General features: G+C 43.4%; 1 protein-coding gene across 6 annotated transcripts in view; it reads left to right on the plus strand.

The window, feature by feature from the left end:
* The first annotated feature begins 5,021 nt into the window (after positions 1-5,021).
* Positions 5,022-19,159, plus strand: part of PTAFR (platelet activating factor receptor) — a 28,498-nt gene continuing 14,360 nt past the window's right edge. For 4 of the 6 annotated variants that reach the window (XM_081307856.1, XM_081307853.1, XM_081307854.1 and 1 more), the window contains exon 1: positions 16,900-17,130. The gene's annotated coding sequence lies outside the window, so the exon portion shown is untranslated. Of the gene's footprint in view, positions 5,571-16,899; positions 17,131-18,298; positions 18,357-19,159 lie in introns of those variants that run through there. The other 2 variants (XM_081307857.1, XM_081307855.1) reach the window with 2 other exon arrangements.

Raw genomic sequence — 19,159 nt, forward strand, 5'->3', positions numbered from 1 at the left:
ATTTTGAGGATTAAATAAAACAATGGATGAAAGCACCCAGCTTATAGTATATCCTCAGACATTCTGCTTGCTATGAGAGAATGGATCAGCCCTCAGGAGGGGCATAAAGGGAGAAGTGAAGAAGATATGTGAAGGTGTGAGAAGCTGGGTGATTCAAAACAAGACTTTTTCCTTTTGTAGTATCAAAAGATGAGTAAACAAAATGATCATGAAAGGCATGATGTCTGCTGATATCAAGATATAACAATTTTAATTTGCTTCTTTGCACAAGGAAATAGAAAGTTGGTTATCTTACTGTCCTTTCAAGTACAGCTGAGCATGTCCAAACCTTTTATGAATGGGTGGGTGTGACTCTGACTAGTACCAGATTAAGGTAGAAAGAAGTTGTGTTCAGTCACCCTACCTGGCTGATAAGTGTCATGAGGTAGTACAGTCTGCAGGGAGCAGCATTTGATGGGTTTTAGGCAGGCAAAGTGACACCCTTCCAGCATGTTGGTGCTATTAAATCCACTCCTTCCTTAGAGGTCAACCATGGTTATTAGCTTAGCAGGCCTGAAGAGCACAGCTTTGCCATAAGTTGTGCTAGAGTTTTAATTTTTTTTCCTAATTTTTTTTTTGGCAGTACTGTGGTTTGAATCTAGGGGCACTTTACCACTGAACTACATTATTTATTTTATTTATTAATTTTTTTAAGTGGACACAGTATTTTTATTTTTACATTTAATAAAATGTATTATTTTATTAATATAAATTAATATACTCTATCACTGAGCCACAACCCCAGCCCACATTATTTATTTTAAATTTGAGGCTGAGTCTTAACTAAGCAATTGAGGTTAGCTTCAAACTTGCCATCATCCTGTCTCAGCCTCCCAAGTCACTGGTATTACAGATGTGTGCCACTGCACCTGGCAAGTTCCTGATTTGATTGAAGACTGCTGATTTGTGTGTGTGTGTGTGTGTGTGTGTGTGTGTGTGTGTATGTGTGTGTTGCTGAGGACTGAACCCAGTTAGGTGCTCTACTAATGAGCCACACCCTCAGCCAGAAGGCTGTGCTAGGAATCAGCTATAGATGTGCATATTCCTTCAACAGATACTCTAGAAATAAAATGGTGAGCATCACGGAGACCCTGCTATCTTCCTCACAGTTGGGGCACACAGATCAGGAGAGACATAGGCATCCACCGCTCCAGAGGGAGCTCTTAATCTTAGCAGTCACAGAATGCATCCTGGAGAAAGTGACCCATTTTAAAAATTGGAACCCAGAAGCAGATGCTGGTCTATTAGGAATGTTTTAGGAGAAGGTTTCATTTGACATTAAAGCAGATGGTTTCAGGTATTTTTCATAAATTCAACAATATCACCAAGTAAATAGGTTCTTACTGTGTTTCTTCATCCTCTTGGGAGGGCTTGTCCTCTCAGTTGCAGGAAGGTTGTGTCAGCTCCATATCTTATAATAGCTGTTAAGCAGAAGTCATCAGGGAAGCAGTTTTCCCAGTGGCCAGCAAATGGGTCCCCTGGACACTTCTAATGGAAAGTCTGGCTGAGAACATAGCAAAGGAATATGGGCAGGCCATAGACTGAACTTTGTTCCTTGGGACTGGGCACCTACTGTTTCCAATGAAGTCAAGTTTTGTCATCAAGGAGGAAAGGATGAATGTCTGCCAGGAGCAGCTTAGTGCCTGGCACAGGTGGAGAGGACCTGACAGAAGATGTTTCAAGACAGAGGGAACAGATAGGCAAAGGTCTGGAGATCAGAGCATATCCCCATTCATAGACTAGAAAATCCTTTGCTGTGCCTGGAGCTTAGAAGTGAGGGAAGGTGAGGCAGAATACACATGTTAAGGGATTTGGGTTGCAGTGAGGATAGCCTATTTTTGCAGAAGGACTGATTCCTTCCCATTTCCTTTCTGGCATATTTTGGCCACAGAATCACCTGGAAGATCAGCAGAGGTCCAGCCCTGAATTCTGCTCAGAGCAGTCTTTTTTTTTTTTTTTTTTTTTAAATAGTACTAGGGATTGAAGCCAGGACCATTCCATCTCTGAGCTACATCCTTAGCCCTTTATTTTTTTAAATTTTGTTTTGAGACAGTGTTTCACTAAATTGCCCAGGCTGGCCTTGAACTTGCAATTCTCCTACCTCAGCCTCTGGAGTTGCTGGGATTACAGGTGTATGCCACCATGCCTGGCACTCAGAGCAGTTATTTTAGTAATGACCTGGCTAGGGAGAGTGGTGTGTTTTGAGCATTGAGTTGAGGCAGCTTAGGCCAGATTGGCTTCCAGAGGGCCGTGGCAGCTCTGTATCCCCTTCACCCATGAAGAGGTTAACAGGAAAGGCTACTTGAAGGAATGCCAGACCCAGAGAAAATGAGAAGCTAGAGGTGCCACACCACTGCTCTTCCTGTGGTTTGCTATGAGTAATGGAACAAAGTCACTATTCCATACCTCCCACTGTGCAGGCAACTGCTGCTAAGGTGCCCCTGGGCAGAGGTGAAGTGGAAGGAGCCGGTCAGGTAGGGTGAGAATCTTGGCATTTGGACCAGTGATGACATAAGCTCAGCTTCAACTTCCTTGTGTGTAAAGTGGGAATTGTACCTTTAAAACAAAGTATAAGTACTGAAAAAGTCACTCATTGCCTTTGGTGGTCCAGACACCTGGACCCTTCTTCCCCCATGCCTTCGGCCCCTCAATTGCTTCTTAGGGCAGCCACAACCAGACTGTGACCCTTCTGGCCCCTCTCACCTCCCAGTGGAGGTAGAAGGAAGTGTGTAGGAGGTTGATGATGGGTCTGAGCCTGCTTGGAGGGTGGAACCTCAGAGAAACAGGATTTGCCTCTTTCCATTTCCTCCCAATCCCATCCTAGCACATCTGGTTCATGGACCCTTTGCTGGAGTTATCAGTACTTACTGGAATTGGGAGCTCAGGGTTCCACAGGTATTGAGAAAAGAGCACAGAGGGGCTTGGAGTCACCCTCTGAAGTATCTGCTTTGTCACTCATTTAGCTTCGTGACCCCAGCAATTCATTTCTTCTGGCTGGACTTTAGCTGCCTCATCTTTGACAAAATGAAGGTAACAACCCCTCCTGACTTTGTCCTGTGGACTCTAGTGAGATTCCATTTATTGGCAAAAGAACAAACCTCAGACGAGTTTTTGTTTTAAAAGTGCTGGGTATCAAACCCAGCTCCTTACCTGTGTTAGACATATGTTCTACTACTGAGCCACAGCCTCAGCCCTGTTTTTTGTTTGTTCACTTTTGAAATGCAGTCTTGCTCTGCTGTCCAGGCTGTCTTCACACTCCTGGACTCAAGTGATCCTCTGCCTCCCTTCCTTTAGTAGCTGGGGAAGTACATGTGTACCACTGCAGACTGGAGCTGGAATCTGCTGCACTACGAACTAAGATTCCTTATGCAAGTCTTGAAACTTGAGTTTCAGCTTCCTCATCTCTTACATATATTGCCCTGAGGACTAAGAAGATCAGGGAAACCAGGTGCCTGGCACAGCAGGGTACACAATGGCTGCCCCACTTCCCCAGTGTGGTGTATCTTTCCAAGAATTAGATGAAAGAGCTGGTGACTGAGGATATCAGGACACTTGTTAAAAGGTCATTCTGTGGTTTCCCTGAATATTCTGGCTCAGGATTCAGGATGTGTGTGTGTGTGTGTGTGTGTATGTGTGTGTATGTGTGTTGGGGGTGGGGGGATACAACTGAGTCTTTAACAAGCTCCCAGATTAACTCAGCCAGGGTTGGAACTACCGGGCAAGGTCAGACAACTCTTCACAAAATAGGATGTTGGGAGAGCTCTAGGTTCCCTCAGAGTTGTCAATATCCTCATAGCTGTGGTGTAGACATACTCAAGGTGGGAGATAGGTAAGTGGAGCTAGCAAGGTAGAACCCCCACATGATATAACTCTTCTTCCCCAATCCCAGACTTTCTCTGGGTCCCACCAAGTCTGCTCTGTGCCATAGACTGAGACCTTGGAATCCTCCAGGTGCTTGATAAAATTTCATTTCCTGGGGGCATTGTGGGATCAGAATGTTCAGAAATGGAATCTGAAAAACTGCCTTTGTGTGTGTGTGTGTGTGTGTATGTGTGTGTGCTTGTGTTGCTTGTGTTGTGGATTGAACCTAGGGCCTTGTATATACTAATCTGTGCCCCAAGCCTAACCTTCAGTTTTAAGAAGTTCTTCAGCTGAGTCTGATGTGGGGAAAGTAGTTGACCTCTGATGCTGCTGTGCAAGGGAGGAGCTTAGGTAAATTAAGTGATTATATATTTATATATTTATATATATATATATATATATATATATATATATATATACACACACATACATATATATATATTTTGGTGGTGCTGGGGATTGAACCCAGGGTCTTGTGCATGCAAGGCAAGCACTCTACCATCAGAGCTATATACCCAGCCTGAATTAAGTAATTTTCATTGACTAAATCCCTGTCATGCTCCAGGCATCATGCTGGGTATGATATAGGGAATATGAATCACTGTTATAGACCCAGGAAACAGAAGCTCAGAGATATTCATTGTAGAGCTCAATCTGAGAACCAGAGGTGGCAGTCAAATCTCAATCTAGTGGATTCTTAGACTGGTATTTAAGAATGTCCACTGTGCCATGGCCCAATTTCCCTTCCTCTATGCCTCCACCTCTGCTCCCTGCTAAGTTCAGTCAGATATTTTGGTGAGGAGGTGGTGGAAGTAGAGATAGGTGGTAGCTTTCAGGGCAGAACAGGTAAAGTTGGAATTCTGAATCAGTCCTAGGCTTTTGTCAGAACTAGGAATTTTTTTTGCCTTGGTCAGACTAGGGACTCCTCAGAGCAACTACTGAACTCATGAGTGAGGTGTGGCTTTTTCTCCCTCCAGCTGGAGGTGGCTTCAGAATTTTCCCTTTCCTAACAGACTAGACAACCCTGAAGGCAGGGCTGTGTCTTCCTTGGTTGGGGGCACCTGCAGGCAAGATATGTCACACCCATTGGACTGTGATCCTCTATAGGCAAAACTATATGTCCCCCACAGACAGGGGTGTCTTCTGAAAACAGCTTTGAGTCTTTTCTGTTGGGTTGGGGCTCACTGGATTTGGGACTGTGCCCATTAAAACTTGGACTTTTGAAGAGCTCCCTTTCCCCAACAGAAGAGAAGCCCACTTCCTTTCTCTTCTGCCAGACCAGGCCCAGCCCTTCTAGTGGGGCTCAGCATCAGATGGGTGTAGCCCAGTGCTGGCTGAGCTGATGTGCAGATTCCTGTTTGTATATGGGTATTTCTGGTGAACTTGGGGCAGGGGCCCTAAGGAGCTGGCTTCCTGGCCTGAGATGCCCTGCCCATCCAGTAGAGTCATCAGGCAGTCCTCCCCTAACTCTTCATGTTGCTGCGGCCACCAAAAAAAGATTGGAGGGTAGAATCACATGAGTAATACACTTGGCACTGGGCCTGCTTCTGCCTCCTCCTCATTCCCCACCCTGCTTCCTTAGCTCCCTGGGAGCATATCCAGAAAACTTACTCTCAGAGGCCCTCAGCCTCTCTGTCACCTCCCGGACCACTGTCCTCACTGTTGCTCAGGTAAGAGGTTTTGGCCTGGGTGAGAGGGTCAGGCTTGGCTATTTTGTCTAGATGCTCCCCAGAATCCTTAAGACTGCTTAGGTCTTAGAGGGGTCCTTGGAGCACGTTTGGATTTTCTAATTTTCCTTTATTCCCCCACCTCTCTTTGTCACCCATAGACATGTACACATCTTCTTACCCTTTATAGACACTAACCACACACCAATAGATGTAGCCTTCCTTTACATACAACACACAAAACACATTCTCACGCACATAACACACAGAACTTCATCATCCGTAGATATATATATCTCTATAACCCATGACCCCTCACTAAACAGAATATACAAACTGTCACCAACGGGCCTAGTATCTCCACATGTGATCCATATTGTAGCTCACAGGATGAAACACACATCTTTAGACATGTGACATGTACACACTACCATACGGAAGACCCTCCACTTACTCACATAAACAAACCTACTGCATGTGGTCACACAGACATCTCCCTGCCCCACCCCACCCAACACACACCAACAAAACACCTGCACAAATCACAGATCCCTCCTCCCAAGAAGTCTTTTCTTTTTTTTTTTTTTGTAATTGTAGATGGACAACATGCCTTTATTTTGTTTATTTTTATGTGGTGCTAAGGATTGAACCCAGTGCTTCACATGTGCCAGGCAAGCGCTCTGCCACTGAGCTACAGTCCCAGCCCCCCAAGAAGTCTTTAAGGTGGTTGGATGCTGCTGCTCAGTCAGGGCCGAGGCAGGTCTGGGACTGGTCAGAACACCATCCTCACTGTTACATGAGTCAAATCTCCATAGATGAGCTCTGTTTCTGGGGTCTCTATTCTATTCTTTTTGACTGTTTGTTCTTTTGTTATTGTCTCTCTGTCTTAATGTCTAACATTGTGTCCATTGGTAACTTTGTAAGAAGACTTCACATGTGATAGGGGAAGTTGGATCACATCCTTATTTTTCTTATAGCCTTGTTCTTCAAAAATTTCTTGACTATTCTTGGAACTTTGAATTTTCATTTGGAATTTTTGAATCAGTTCGTATGGTTCCTGGGAAAACTCTATTTGGATTTTTATTGGACTTCATTGAATGCAAAAAGTTAAATTGGGAAGAACTGATGTCTTGCTGGATGTGGTAGCACATGCTTTTAATTCCAGTGACTTGAGAGGCCCAGGCAGGAGGAGTGCAAGTTCAAGGTCAGCGTGGGCAATTTAGTGAGACCCTGTCTTAAAATAAAAAATAAAAAATGTCTGAGGATATATCTGAGTGGTTAAGTGGTAAAGTGTTGAAGCGCTTCTGGGTTAAAAAAAAAAAAAAACTGGTGCTGGGGGCAGTGGCGATGCCTGTAATTCCAGCGGCTTGGGAAGCTGAGGCAGGAGGATCATGAGAGTTCAAAGCCAGCTTCAGCAACAGCAAGGCACTGAGCAACTCAGTGAGACCCTGTCTCTGAATCTCTAAATAAAATACAAAATAGGGCTGGAGGTGTGGCTCAGTGGTTGAGTGTCCCTGAGTTCAGTCCCTAGGACCAAACAAAAAGAGAGACAACTTGTGTGTTTATAATATTGTTCTGCATAAATGTGGTACATCTATCCATTTATTCAATTCTTATTTAATGACTTTCCAATTATTCTTAAATTTCTTTCATCAATATCTTGCACATCTTAGACCAAGGAGGAAAAGAAAGAAAGAAAAATAGAAATAAAAAGCCAAAATTGTTCTCTTGCAATTATAAACTGACCCCATGTCTTTTAGCCAGGCATGGTGTCTCACACCTGTAGTCTTAGTACTCAGGAAGCCAAGGCAGGGGGTCACTTGAGCCCATGAGTTTGAGACTAGCCTGTGCAGCAGAGTGAAACCCCATCTCAAAAAATAAAATAACAAATATCTTTTTTAAGTGACATTTTCTGTTTTTTACTTCTTTATAGGAGCATGATTGCTTTTATCTGTTGTTTTATATCTAGAGATCTTGTTGAAATTCTTTGTCAATTCTAATAATTTTCCCATGGAATTACTTTAATTTTTTATGTAAATAATCATATGGCCTATCAAAATGACAGATTTGCTTTTTCTTTCTAATCTTTATAAACTTTTTCCCCAAAATCTCATATTCTGCACAACAGAGAAAGGTTGTATAGAAATCTATATGATTATCCTCATTTTGCAGATTAGGAAACTGAAGCATGAGGAGGTAAACTGGCTTTCTCAGGTTCATACAGAGTTGGTGGCAGTCAAGATTTGAACTCAAGGCCCTTTGATTCTAAAACCCATGCTCTTTTTCCTGTGCTATTCTTCCTCCCATGTTATCTTTCATTTATAGATTAGTACAAAGCTATTCACAAAATTAAGTGTCCATATCACTCTAGGTTAAGGACAGGCTGGGAAGCAAGGCTTTATAATAGTGGGATGGGACTGAAATAGGGTTTAGTGCATCTGGGTCTGCTCCTGCTATGTTACCTTAGATAAGTCACTTCTTCTCTCTGATCTTATTCATTCATCCAGTAAACTTTTCCTAACACCTGCCATGCACCAGCAATAATTCTAGATCTTGAGATATAACAATAAACAAACTCAAGGAGCTATAATTAAGATGAGCTGACAGAAAGTGAGTAAATAAGTAAAATAAATAGAATTTTAGATGGTTTGTAAGTGCTATCAAAAAAATAAAGCAGGGTAGAGGTCTGGGGAATGTTGAGGTATGACTGCAGTTTATTAGGGTGGTCAGGAGAGGCCTCCCTGAAAAAGTGGCATTTGAGAAAAGACCTGAACTTTGGATGTCCAGGGAAGTGTTCCAGGTAGAGGTGCAAAAGGTCAAGACAGGTGATTCTAGTGTGTTAGGGAAGAAACAGGAGATTAGAGCAACTAGAGTATGGAATTGAGAAGTAGAGATGAAGTCAGGTCTTACAGGGCCCTGCACGCATTTTAAAGATTTTTTCCTCTAAGTGAGATGAAGCCGCTGTAGGATTTTGAGCAGAGGAGTGATATGATCTGATTGAGGTTCACCTGTGCTGCTATGCTAGGGAGCATGGGGATAGAGGCAGGGAAGACCAGTGAGGAGGCAGGGAACTGGTCAGAAGTGGTAGGAGCTTTGACCAGGACTGCAGCAGTTGAGCAGTGAGAAGTGATCAGATTTTGGATCTCTCTGCTGGTCCGTGGTCTACCTACCTACCTACCCATCTATCTACATTCATATTCATCTCTCACTTAAATTTCCCATCCCCAGCAACATAAAAAAAAGTAAACTTAATTTAAATTTCCAACAAGTTTAAATTTGATGGGGAAATCTTTGAAATGTGAACCAAACATTGGGCAATCCCTAAAATAAATAATTCCCTATTTTGTGGTGCTGGGGATCAAACCCCATGCCTCACAAGCACTCTACCACTGAGCCACAACGCCGGCCCCATATTTTCTTGATGATAATATCCCCAAAGAGATTTTTTTAAAGGCCATCTGAATATATAAACTCTTAGGAATATAAAGACTACAGTCCAGAATGAATCCCAGCTTCATTAACATTTGAGCCAAATAGTTTTTCATTGTATGGGCTCTTCTGTGTTGTTAGCAGCATCCCTAGCAGTTAGTCAGCTTTTCTTCACTGTGACCAAAATACCTGACAAGAATAACTTAGAGGAGAGCTAGGGATATAGCTCAGTAGTAGAGCTCTTGCCTAACACGTGTTAAGCCCTGGGCTCAATCCCCACCATTGTAAAAAAACACACACACACACACACACAACTTCCTGAGTACTGGGACTACAGGTGTGAGACACCATGCCTGGCTAAAAGACATGGGGTCAAGAAGTTTATTTTGTTTCAGAGCTTCAGTCCATGGTCAGCCATGTCTATTGCTCTGGGCTGAGGTGAGGCAGAACATCATGGTGAAAGGGCGTGGCAGAGGAAAGCTGATCAGCTCATGGTGGCCTGGAAGGGGGGGGGGGGGAGAGAGAGAGAGAGAGAGAGAGAGAGAGAGAGAGAGAGACAGAGAGAGAGAAAGCCAGGGATCAAATATAATCCCTAAGGGCACAAACCCAGTGATCTACTTCTTCCAGCCACACCCCATCTGTCTACAGTTATAACTCAGTAATCTATTCAAATGATTAATCTGTTAAATGTGTTGATCCATTGATTTGGTTACAGCTCTCAAGATGTAATCATTTCACCTCTGAACACTCCCACATTGCCTAACTTTAGCTTTTCAGGGGACACTTCATATTCAGACCATAAAACTGGTCTTTACCCACCAGATGCCAGTAGCTCATGCACGCACGCACACACACACACACACACACACACACACACCCTGCCTGCTACTGTGGCCACCAAAAATGTCTCCAGATGTTGACAAATATCCTCTGGAGTGTAAAATAGCCCTGGCTGTGAATCACTGATATATTCAAATGCCTACTTAAAATATTTAATTTATTCCTTTAGTTATCCACACACTTAAATATTTTAGGAAATAGTTTATTATTTTATAAATATTGCCTTTTATTTTTTTTCCAGGGATGAGGACCAAATCCAGGGCCTCATGCATGTTAAACAAGCTCTCAATCACTGAACTAAATACCCAACCCCTAAATAGTGCTTTTTTATATCTCAAATTTTGAATTTTTGAAACAAGGTGATTCAAAATTTTACATCTTCAATGTCAATATCTCCATTGTTATTGTAGTCCCTTTTCTGGCATTAATTAATGTTCCAGAGGACATCATTTTCACTTCCATTGACATTGAATGAAATATAGCACTTAACAAATTAAAAAAAAAAGAAATATAGCACTTAACCTCCTACTAAGATGCTATCAGAGGAAATTACAGCCCATTATCCATTATTATAACATTGAAGCAGTTTTCTTTTCCATTGTTGTTTTGATCTCCAAAATCCAAACAAGTGTTGAAATGTTTTAAAAAACAAATAACGATAAAGGTTTTTATCTTAAAAATTGAAAACACATACAAGAGTGCACTTAATGGTATAATGGATTCCCATGTACCCTCGGCCAGTTTCAACAATAATCTATTCATTTTATTCCATTGAAGTGTGTTCCATCTTATTTTGAAGCAAATCCCAAATATAGAATTTCATCTGTATATGTTTTGTATGTCTCTCTAAAAGATAAGAATTATTTTTTAACGTAACTGTGAAACAATTAACATACCTAATAATAAATATTACTATCTCAATATAATTGAATGTCCAAAAAGTGTTCGCATTTCCTAATTTTTCATAAATTTCTTTTTTTCTTCCATTTGATTGAATCAGGATCCAAAAAACATTAAAATGTACTAATTGGTTGCTGTGTTTCTTAACTCTTATTTCATCTACAGTGTTTCCTTTCACCTTTTTTTTTTTCACTTAGAATTTACTTGCAGAAGAAGCGAGATTGTCGGTTCTGTAGCATTCTCTATTGTTTGAGCTTGTTGGGTGTGTCCCAACAACCTGGTCCTCTCTGTGTTTTCTCTAAAGTGGTGATTGAACTTGCTTATTTTTTTATTATTTATTTTTTAGTTATAAGTGGACACAATATCTTTATTTCATTTTTATGTGGTGCTGAGGATTGAACCCAGTGCCCCACTCACGCTGAGCCACAACTCAAGCTCCTGAACTTGCTGATTCTATTTGCACTTTTTTAGCAAGACTATTTCATAGATAGTGCTATAAGTTGTGCACACACAAGGACAACTTTATCAGGAAAAATTTCAAATATACACAAAGAGAAGAGTATGATAAATCTCTACACACCCGTATTGGTTTCCTATACCCACTGTAACGAGTTCCCACAGACTCGATGGCTTAACCACACACATTTATTCTCTGACAATTCAGAAGTCCAAAATCTCTGGGCCAAAATGAAGACAACACAGCAGGGCCATCCTCCCTCCTGAAACTCTACAGCAGAATCCAGTCCTTGTCTCATCTGGTTGCTGCTGGATTTCCTGGGTTATGGGCACATCACTCTGCTGGGTGGCCACATTACATTTTCCTCTTCGGTCTGTGTCAAATCTCCCTCAGGCTCTCTCTCATGTGGGCACTTGTGATTGTATGAAGAAGGCCCACTTGGATAATCCAAGGTAGTTTCTTCCACTCAAGATCATTAATTTAGGAACTGGGGTTATAGCTCAGCAGTAGAGCACTCACCTAGCATGTTTGAGGCCCTGGGTTCGATCCTCAGCACCACATAAAAATAAATAAACAAAATAAAGTTAAAAAAGAAAGATCATTAATTTAGCTGGGCATGGTGGCACATGCCTATAATCCCAGTGATTTGAGAGGCTGATGACAGGAGGATTGAAAGTTGGAGATCAGGGGCTGGAGTTATGGCTCAGTGGAGAGTGCTTGGATGAGGCCCTGGGTTAGATTTTCAGCACCACATACAAATAAATAAAATAAAGGTCCAACAACTAAAATATTAAAAAAAAAGAGAGAGAGAGAGAAAAGAAAGTTGGAGATCAGCCTCAGCAATTACGGAGAACCTATCTCAAAATAAAAAATAAAAAGGGCTGGGATGTAACTTGGTGGTAAAGAGCCGCTGGCTTAAATCCCTAGTATTTATCAATCAATCAATTAAATTGAATAAAAAATAAAAAGTAATCTTTACAAATTTCAGGGTTAGGACCTAATATCTTTTTTAAAAATGTATTTATTTATTTATTTGTTATTCTAATTTGTTATATATGACAGCAGAATGCTTTATATTTCATATTACACATATAGAACACAATCTTTCTTATCTCTGGTTGTATACAAAAAAGAGTCACACTATTTGTGTCTTCATACTTGTACTTAGGGTGATGATGTCTATCACATTCCACCATCTTTTCTACACCTATTCCCCCTCCCTTTCCCTCATACCCCTTTTGCCCTATCTAGAGTTTGTCTAATCCTCCCATGCGCCCCCACAACCCCATTATGAATCAGCCTCCTTATATCAGAGAAAACAGTCGGTATTTGTTTTTCTGGGATTGGCTAACTTCACTTAGCATTATATTCTCCAACTCCATCCATTTACTTGCAAATGCCATGATTTTCTTCTCTTTTAATGCTGAATAATATTCCATTGTGTATATATACCACATTTTCTTTATCCATTCATCTACTGGAGGGCATCTAGGTTCCATAGTTTATCTATTGTGAATTGTGCTGCTATAAACATTGATGTTGCTGTGTCCCTATAGTATGTTGTTTTTAAGTCCTTTGGGTATAGACAGAGGAGTGGGATAGCTGGATCAAATGGTAGTTAATTTTTTGTGTGTGTGTGTGTGTGTGTGTGTGTGTGTTACTGTGGATTGAACCCAGGGCCTGTGCATGAGAAGCAAGCACTCTACCAACTGAGCTATATCCCCAGCCCCACAGGACCTGATATCTTTTTTTTTTTTTTAAAGAGAGAGAGAGAGAATTTTTTAATATTTATTTTTTAGTTCTCGGCGGACACAACATCTTTCTTGTATGTGGTGCTGAGGATGGAACCCAGGCCGCACGCATGCCAGGCGAGCGCGTTACCGCTTGAGCCACATCCCCAGTCCCAGGACCTGATATCTTTAAGTCTGTTATTCAGACTACTATAATAACGTTTCCCAGATTCTATAATTATCAATGTTCAGCAACATTCTCTATTTCTTTTCTGTTTCTCTTCTTCCCTCTTGCTAGAATTCTCTCTTTTTTTTTTTTTTTGGTGGGCTCCTGGGGATCAAATCCAGGGCCTCATGAGCACTCTACCACAAGCTACACCCCCCAGGCTTTTAAAATTTTATTTTGAAACAGGGATAACTATTTTGAGATAGCCAACTAAATTGCTAAGGCTGGCCTTAAATTTGTAATCCTCTTGCCTCAGCCTCCTGAGTAACTTCGATTACAGACATGTATCTCTATGCCTGGTCTCTCTCTCTCTCTCTCTCTCTCTCTCTCTCTCTCTCTCTCTCTCTCTCTCTCTCTCTCTTTCTTCCTTGTTTCCTTTTCTTCTTTCTCTTTACTTTCTTTTCTTTCTCCTTTCTTTCTCTCTTCTTTCTTTCCTTCCTCCCTTCCTTCTTCCTTCCTTCCTTCCTTCCTTCTTTCCTCCCTTCCTTCCTGCAGTGCTGGGGATTGAATGCAGGGCCTTGAGCATGCTATGTAATGCTCTACCATTGAACTATGCTCCCAGCCCTCTTCTTAATTTGCTGTAATATTTTTACAGAAAATCTCTGTAATTTCATCCCTAAATATTTCCATATATATATTTCCATATGTGTGTGTGCGTGTTGTACACATACAGAGATTTTATTATATAATCACACTACCATTTTCACTTAATAAAATTAATAGTAATGTTTTAGAATAATCTGAAATACTGTCTATATTTCAATTTCTCTTATTTTCTCAAGTATGCCTGTGTCCTGGACAACTTGTTTCGTCCTCCAGACCCATTGTCCGCACAGGCAACAGAGGCAGGAGCATACCTCAACAGATTCAGTGATGCCATTTATTAAGCTGCAGAGTCAATCAGTCAGGCATTGGAGGGGCTCATTTTGGGGATAGAAAATGGCCCCCAGTTACAAGAGGGGTCTGCATTTTATAGGTTACAATGAGAGTGACTTAATCACTGGAGACTTCTGCAGAACGTGTGTGTTTGGGCAGTCAGGAAACAGGTTGTAAAAGTGTTGCTGGGAAAGGATGGAAAGTCCCAAGCTTATCTTCTTCCTCTGAGGTTCATTGTCACTGGGAAAGGATTATGTTTGCCTTTTCCCCAGGGATTGTCATTTTCCATATCTTTCACTTGCCACGTTCCATCTCACACTACCCCTGAAGCTGACTGTAAGAGTCAGCCAAACCGAGGCACAAGAAAGCCATGGAAGAAGACAGCAGCGGGGGTGTTTATTTCTTGTTTCCCTTCCTGCCGCAACACTAAGGGTCGGCTGCAGCTTTCTACCCAAGGTCACAGCTCCTGTCAAGTGGACCTCCCCAGACAGCCACCCTCTTCGGTTCCAGGAGCTGCTTCCTCTTCTCAGTTGTGCTATGACACAGGCTTCTCATCCTTGGCAGCTGCTGAAGACTACACCATTCCTTTGAGTCTCTGGCCTTGTCCACATCTCTCTAAAAAGAAAAGGGAGAAAGAGAGAAACCCTATGTCCCCAATTGCCCACTGTGGGTGTGCCGTCTCTGTCCAGGACCCTACCTGGTACTTATGTCCTTTTACAGTTGATTTGATGATCTGGGTTCCAAACAGGAGCCGTGTGTTGTCTTAGATCTTTGTATCTCCTATGTCCCTTTTATCTGGAACAGTGCCCTCCTTTGTTTGTTTTTTGTTTTCATGTGACTTATTTGAAATAAGTGGATCCATTGTTCCATAGAACGTCCTGCATTCTGGGTGTGGCTGATTGCTTCCTTGTGGGGCCCTCAAATTTATTCCTCTGTCCCTTTAGGTTAAATCTAGAGGTTTGATTAGATTCAAACTTGGATATACTTTAAAGTAGAGCTGATAGAATTTGTTATCAGAATGGCTATGGCATGGGAAAGAAAGAGCTGACCTCACTTTCCTTATTTGTAAAATGTTGTAGTAACGTCCACCTACCTACCTTGCTTTCTTTTCCCCCCCAGTACCTGGGATTGAACCACTGAGCCACATCCCTAGCCCTTTTTAATATATTTTATTTAGAGACAGGATCTCACTGAGTTGCTTAGGGCCTTGCTGAGTTGTTGAGGCTGGCTTTGAACTCATGATCCTCCTGCCTCAGCCTCTCAAGCCTCTGGGATTACAGGGTGGGCCACCGTTCCTGGCCTACCTTGCTTATTAATTTCAAAAAAAGATCCTGATACACAGTTGCTACATGTATATATGTGGAAGGGACTATTGGAAAACAGGCTGAGCCAAACAGTCCTGGACCTTGAGCTGGGAGTCCTGAAGATTGGCTGATGGAGGCTGGCTGATCCATAGGATCAGCTCTCCCAGACTTGGAGGCCAGGAGGGCTGAGGAGGCAATGCCATTTGGGGAAGGATGATTCAGGTTGGGAAGCAGAGCTGGGGCCTTGTCTTCCAGGGAAATAGTTTGATGAAGGTTAAAGGCAGCAAACAGACCAGGTCATGTTGCATCTCAGGGCCCTTGAGCAAGAGAGACAAGGAGAGATGACCAAATTGAGCCTGTTTGGAGATCTCTGACTGAGGTCTGGGGTGTGTCTTAGGACCTAAGAAGAATGTGTGGAGCAGTGTGGGTGAATGAGCATGAGGAAGGAGGTGTGTGGGGACAGATGCGAGTGATCATCTCCATGATGGTATTTACAAGTGTGTGTGGGAGGTGGTTTGAGTGTGTCTTCCTGTGATGGGGATGGAGCTGGGGAGAATGACTGGACTTTTGGCTCTGGTTTTTAGAGCTGAAACACCTGTCAAAGGAGCCATTTTTGGCTTTGATAAGGAACAGGAGAAGGGATCTGAACAGTAGGAAGTGGCAAGCCCAGACAACCAGAGTGGAGCTGAGGCTGGACACTGAATCAAGAGCCAGAACCCTGCACTCCTGACTGTTCTGCACCTGCCTCACTGTGAGACCTGGTCCTTTCTGGGCCACAGTTTCCCTCTCTGCTCAAGGGAGTATTAGATCAGCTTATATTTGAGGGACTTGTTTACTTAGACAGTATTGACCACAAGGGCTTCTCAGTAAATGCTTGGTTGATTGAATAAATGCATGGACAAGTGGATTAGAAACTTTGTTACCCCCAAATCCCCCCCCCAACACACAAGTTCACCTGTGTTCACCCTCTCAACTGCCCACACTATTCTCCATGAACTGTCTTGCTGCCAATCTCCAGCTCAGGGTCCTCCCCTGAGCCCTGCAGTGCTCTGTCCCCAAGGATTTTGGGGCCTCAGGGTTTCTTGGTCGCCAGGGCTGCCCTGTCCAATCATGCTGCTGACCACAGCAGTGCTTCAAGCTCCCTCTTCCCATCCTTCCTATATCCTGGTGGCCGCTCCCTTTCCTGGCTCCCTGGCTCTCAATTTCTCCCCGCACTGAGACACACAGACACTGATGAGCACTTACGCATCCGCAGGCACACACTCCACCTCTCTCTCTCTCTTAACTCCCTCGGTCTTGCTCTTTGCTCCCTCATGCCTCTCTTGGACTTCTGTTTACCTCCCTCTGTCCTTCTCCCTCCATCTCTTCCTCAGCCTTCTCCTTTCCTTCCTGACTCCCTCCCGCCCTCCCGGCTGGCTAAGTGTTTTTTGGTCTCTTCTCCTTTTTCCTCTTTCTCACTCTTCCGTCTCTCCTGAGCACCCCCCCCCCCCTCATACTTTTCTTGCTTCTCTCTCTTTGGCCTTGCCTCTCTGGTCCTGCGGAGCTGCCCACACTCTACCCCGCCCCTAGCTCCTCAAGAAGCTCTGCCCAGTGCCCAGGGCCTTGGTGGGTCAGCTTGGAGGTTCCTGTGGCATCTGTCGAAGAGGCCCTAGGGTCACTGCATTTCCTCCTGGGGGTGACTTGGCAGTGATATGTTCTCTTTCCTCACTTCTGCAATTGCCAGAAGACGGCATAGGGGCTGGAACTAGGGCCCAGACCCAGAGAGACAGGCTCCTCGGCTTAACGACTGGCCCTGTGACAGGTAAGCGGGGTCACAGTCCAGCTGGGAAAGGGGGAAATTTATGAAAATGTCTTCAGGAGGCCAAGATTGTGCCCACTGGCTGCAAATGGGTGGTTCTGTTTTTACTTTTCTTTCTTTCTTTCTTCTTCTTCTTCTTCTTTTTTTTTTTTTGTACTGGGAATTGAACCCAGGACACTTTACTACTGAGCTACAGTCCCAGTCCTTTTTATTTTTTACTCTAAGATTTTTCCATTAGGGTCTTGCTAAGTTGTCCAGGCTGGCCTTTAACTTGCAATCCTCCTGCCTCAACCTCCTGAGTCGATGGGATCACAGGCATGTGCCACCGTGACCACTGTTTCTGTTTTTAAGGGACTACTCCGGCATCTTTCTTAGGCCTAGAAAGAGCATCTTGTTACCAAACATTTTCAGGGAGCCCAGCACACTTCTTTTGTATTCTGAGACCAAGGCAGAGCTGAGGTGACCTCAGAGGACTCACTAGGAGGTGATGATGGTGATGAGAAGGGGTTACTTGGATTTAGGAAGCCGAATGCTATCTGCTTTACTAGCTGTGTGTTTTTTGGTCAAGTCATACCCACTTTCTGTGCAGTATCCCGAATTGTTAAATGAGGCTAATGCCATCCCCCTAGTGGGATTGTCAAGAGAGGAGGAAGGGTCTTGTACAGGGCTGGGTACTTAGGGACTCACAAAATGCTGAGTTTCCCTGGAGGATGATGAAGATAACCAGCATATAGGTACGAAGGACCAGGCCCGCCACCAGTTTTGCCATCATATTTCAGTTGCTAGTGACAAAGCTCAGGCTGGCAGCTCCTTTCCTTCATTGTCAGAAAGTCCAATTACGGGGCCAGTGATCAGAGCTTACTCACCTGGAATGAAGGGAAGATTGAGGGAACAGCAGGCTCTCTCTTAAACCCCAGGCGGTTTTCATGACCTCTAACTAAATGCCCAGCTGTGTCCCAGGTGCTTAAAACCTGGGATGGGGTAGGTTGGTTTCTGCCAGGAAAGCTAAAGAAAGAGACATTTGTCTTTCTTTGCGTGCTGACAACCTGGCCAGAAAGGGAAGTCGCCTCTGGAGGTGACTGGCTGTGGGCCTCTGGTGGGTACCCAGAGTTTTGATTGCTGACAAGCTGGGTCCTTGGATAATTCAAGAGCCTTTTTCCTTTTTTTGCAGATTGGGGATTAAAATACTGATCTTTTGGGTTTGTGGAGAGGATGAAGTAACAAGCTGGGTAGGAAGTGTTTTATTAATTGTAAAATGATATACTAATGTGAGCCAACATGCACTGCTAATAAGGACACTGTAATTCTTACTGTAAATGCCTTAGGATAAGGAAATGCCTTAGGAATTCGTTTTCTCCTTACCCTTAGAAGAGTTTGGCATGTAGTAAGAACATACCAATAACACTCATTGAACACCTGATGATAAAGTGGTATGCTGTAGTTTGTAGAGAATGAGCAGTGAACCACAAGCCCCGATCCAACCCTGACACTGTGGTCACTTTGGGCAACCCCTAGTTTCTCCATCTGATCAATGAAGGTTTGGGTAAGGGATCCTTAGTCCATGGTGTTAATGATAAAACGTGCCTCCAGAACTGTGTTTCTTCTTGATTGGTGTTGGGGTAGAAAAGGGCTATGACGAGAGACTGAGATCCTGTGTTTGTCCTTTTATGGGGACCAGGGACTTCCCTCTCCTCACCCCAGGCCTGTGAACAAGATTTTGTTAAAGAGGAGAGCTTTTTCTTTTTTTTTGATGCCCCCCCTTTCCATACTGGGCACCCTAGTGGGTGGAGGCTTGGGCCCAGGAGGGCAACAACTGAGCCACAGCCTGGGAGCTCTCCTGATGGGTCTTGGGAGCTCTCCTGATGGGTCCTGGGAGTTCTCCTGATGGGTCCTGGGAGCTGTGTTGGGAGTGGAGTCACTTCCCAAAGACAAATGCTGGGCTCCTAGTACAGCCACTTCCCTGAACGGCCACTCTTGGGTTCCCCAGCAGCATGACAAGAGCAAGAGAAGCCCCTGGTGTCTTTTTCTTGTG

This window comes from Spermophilus citellus (assembly GCF_964194105.1).
Source record: "Spermophilus citellus genome assembly, chromosome: 9".
In the NCBI taxonomy this organism is placed as follows: Eukaryota; Metazoa; Chordata; class Mammalia; order Rodentia; family Sciuridae; genus Spermophilus; species Spermophilus citellus.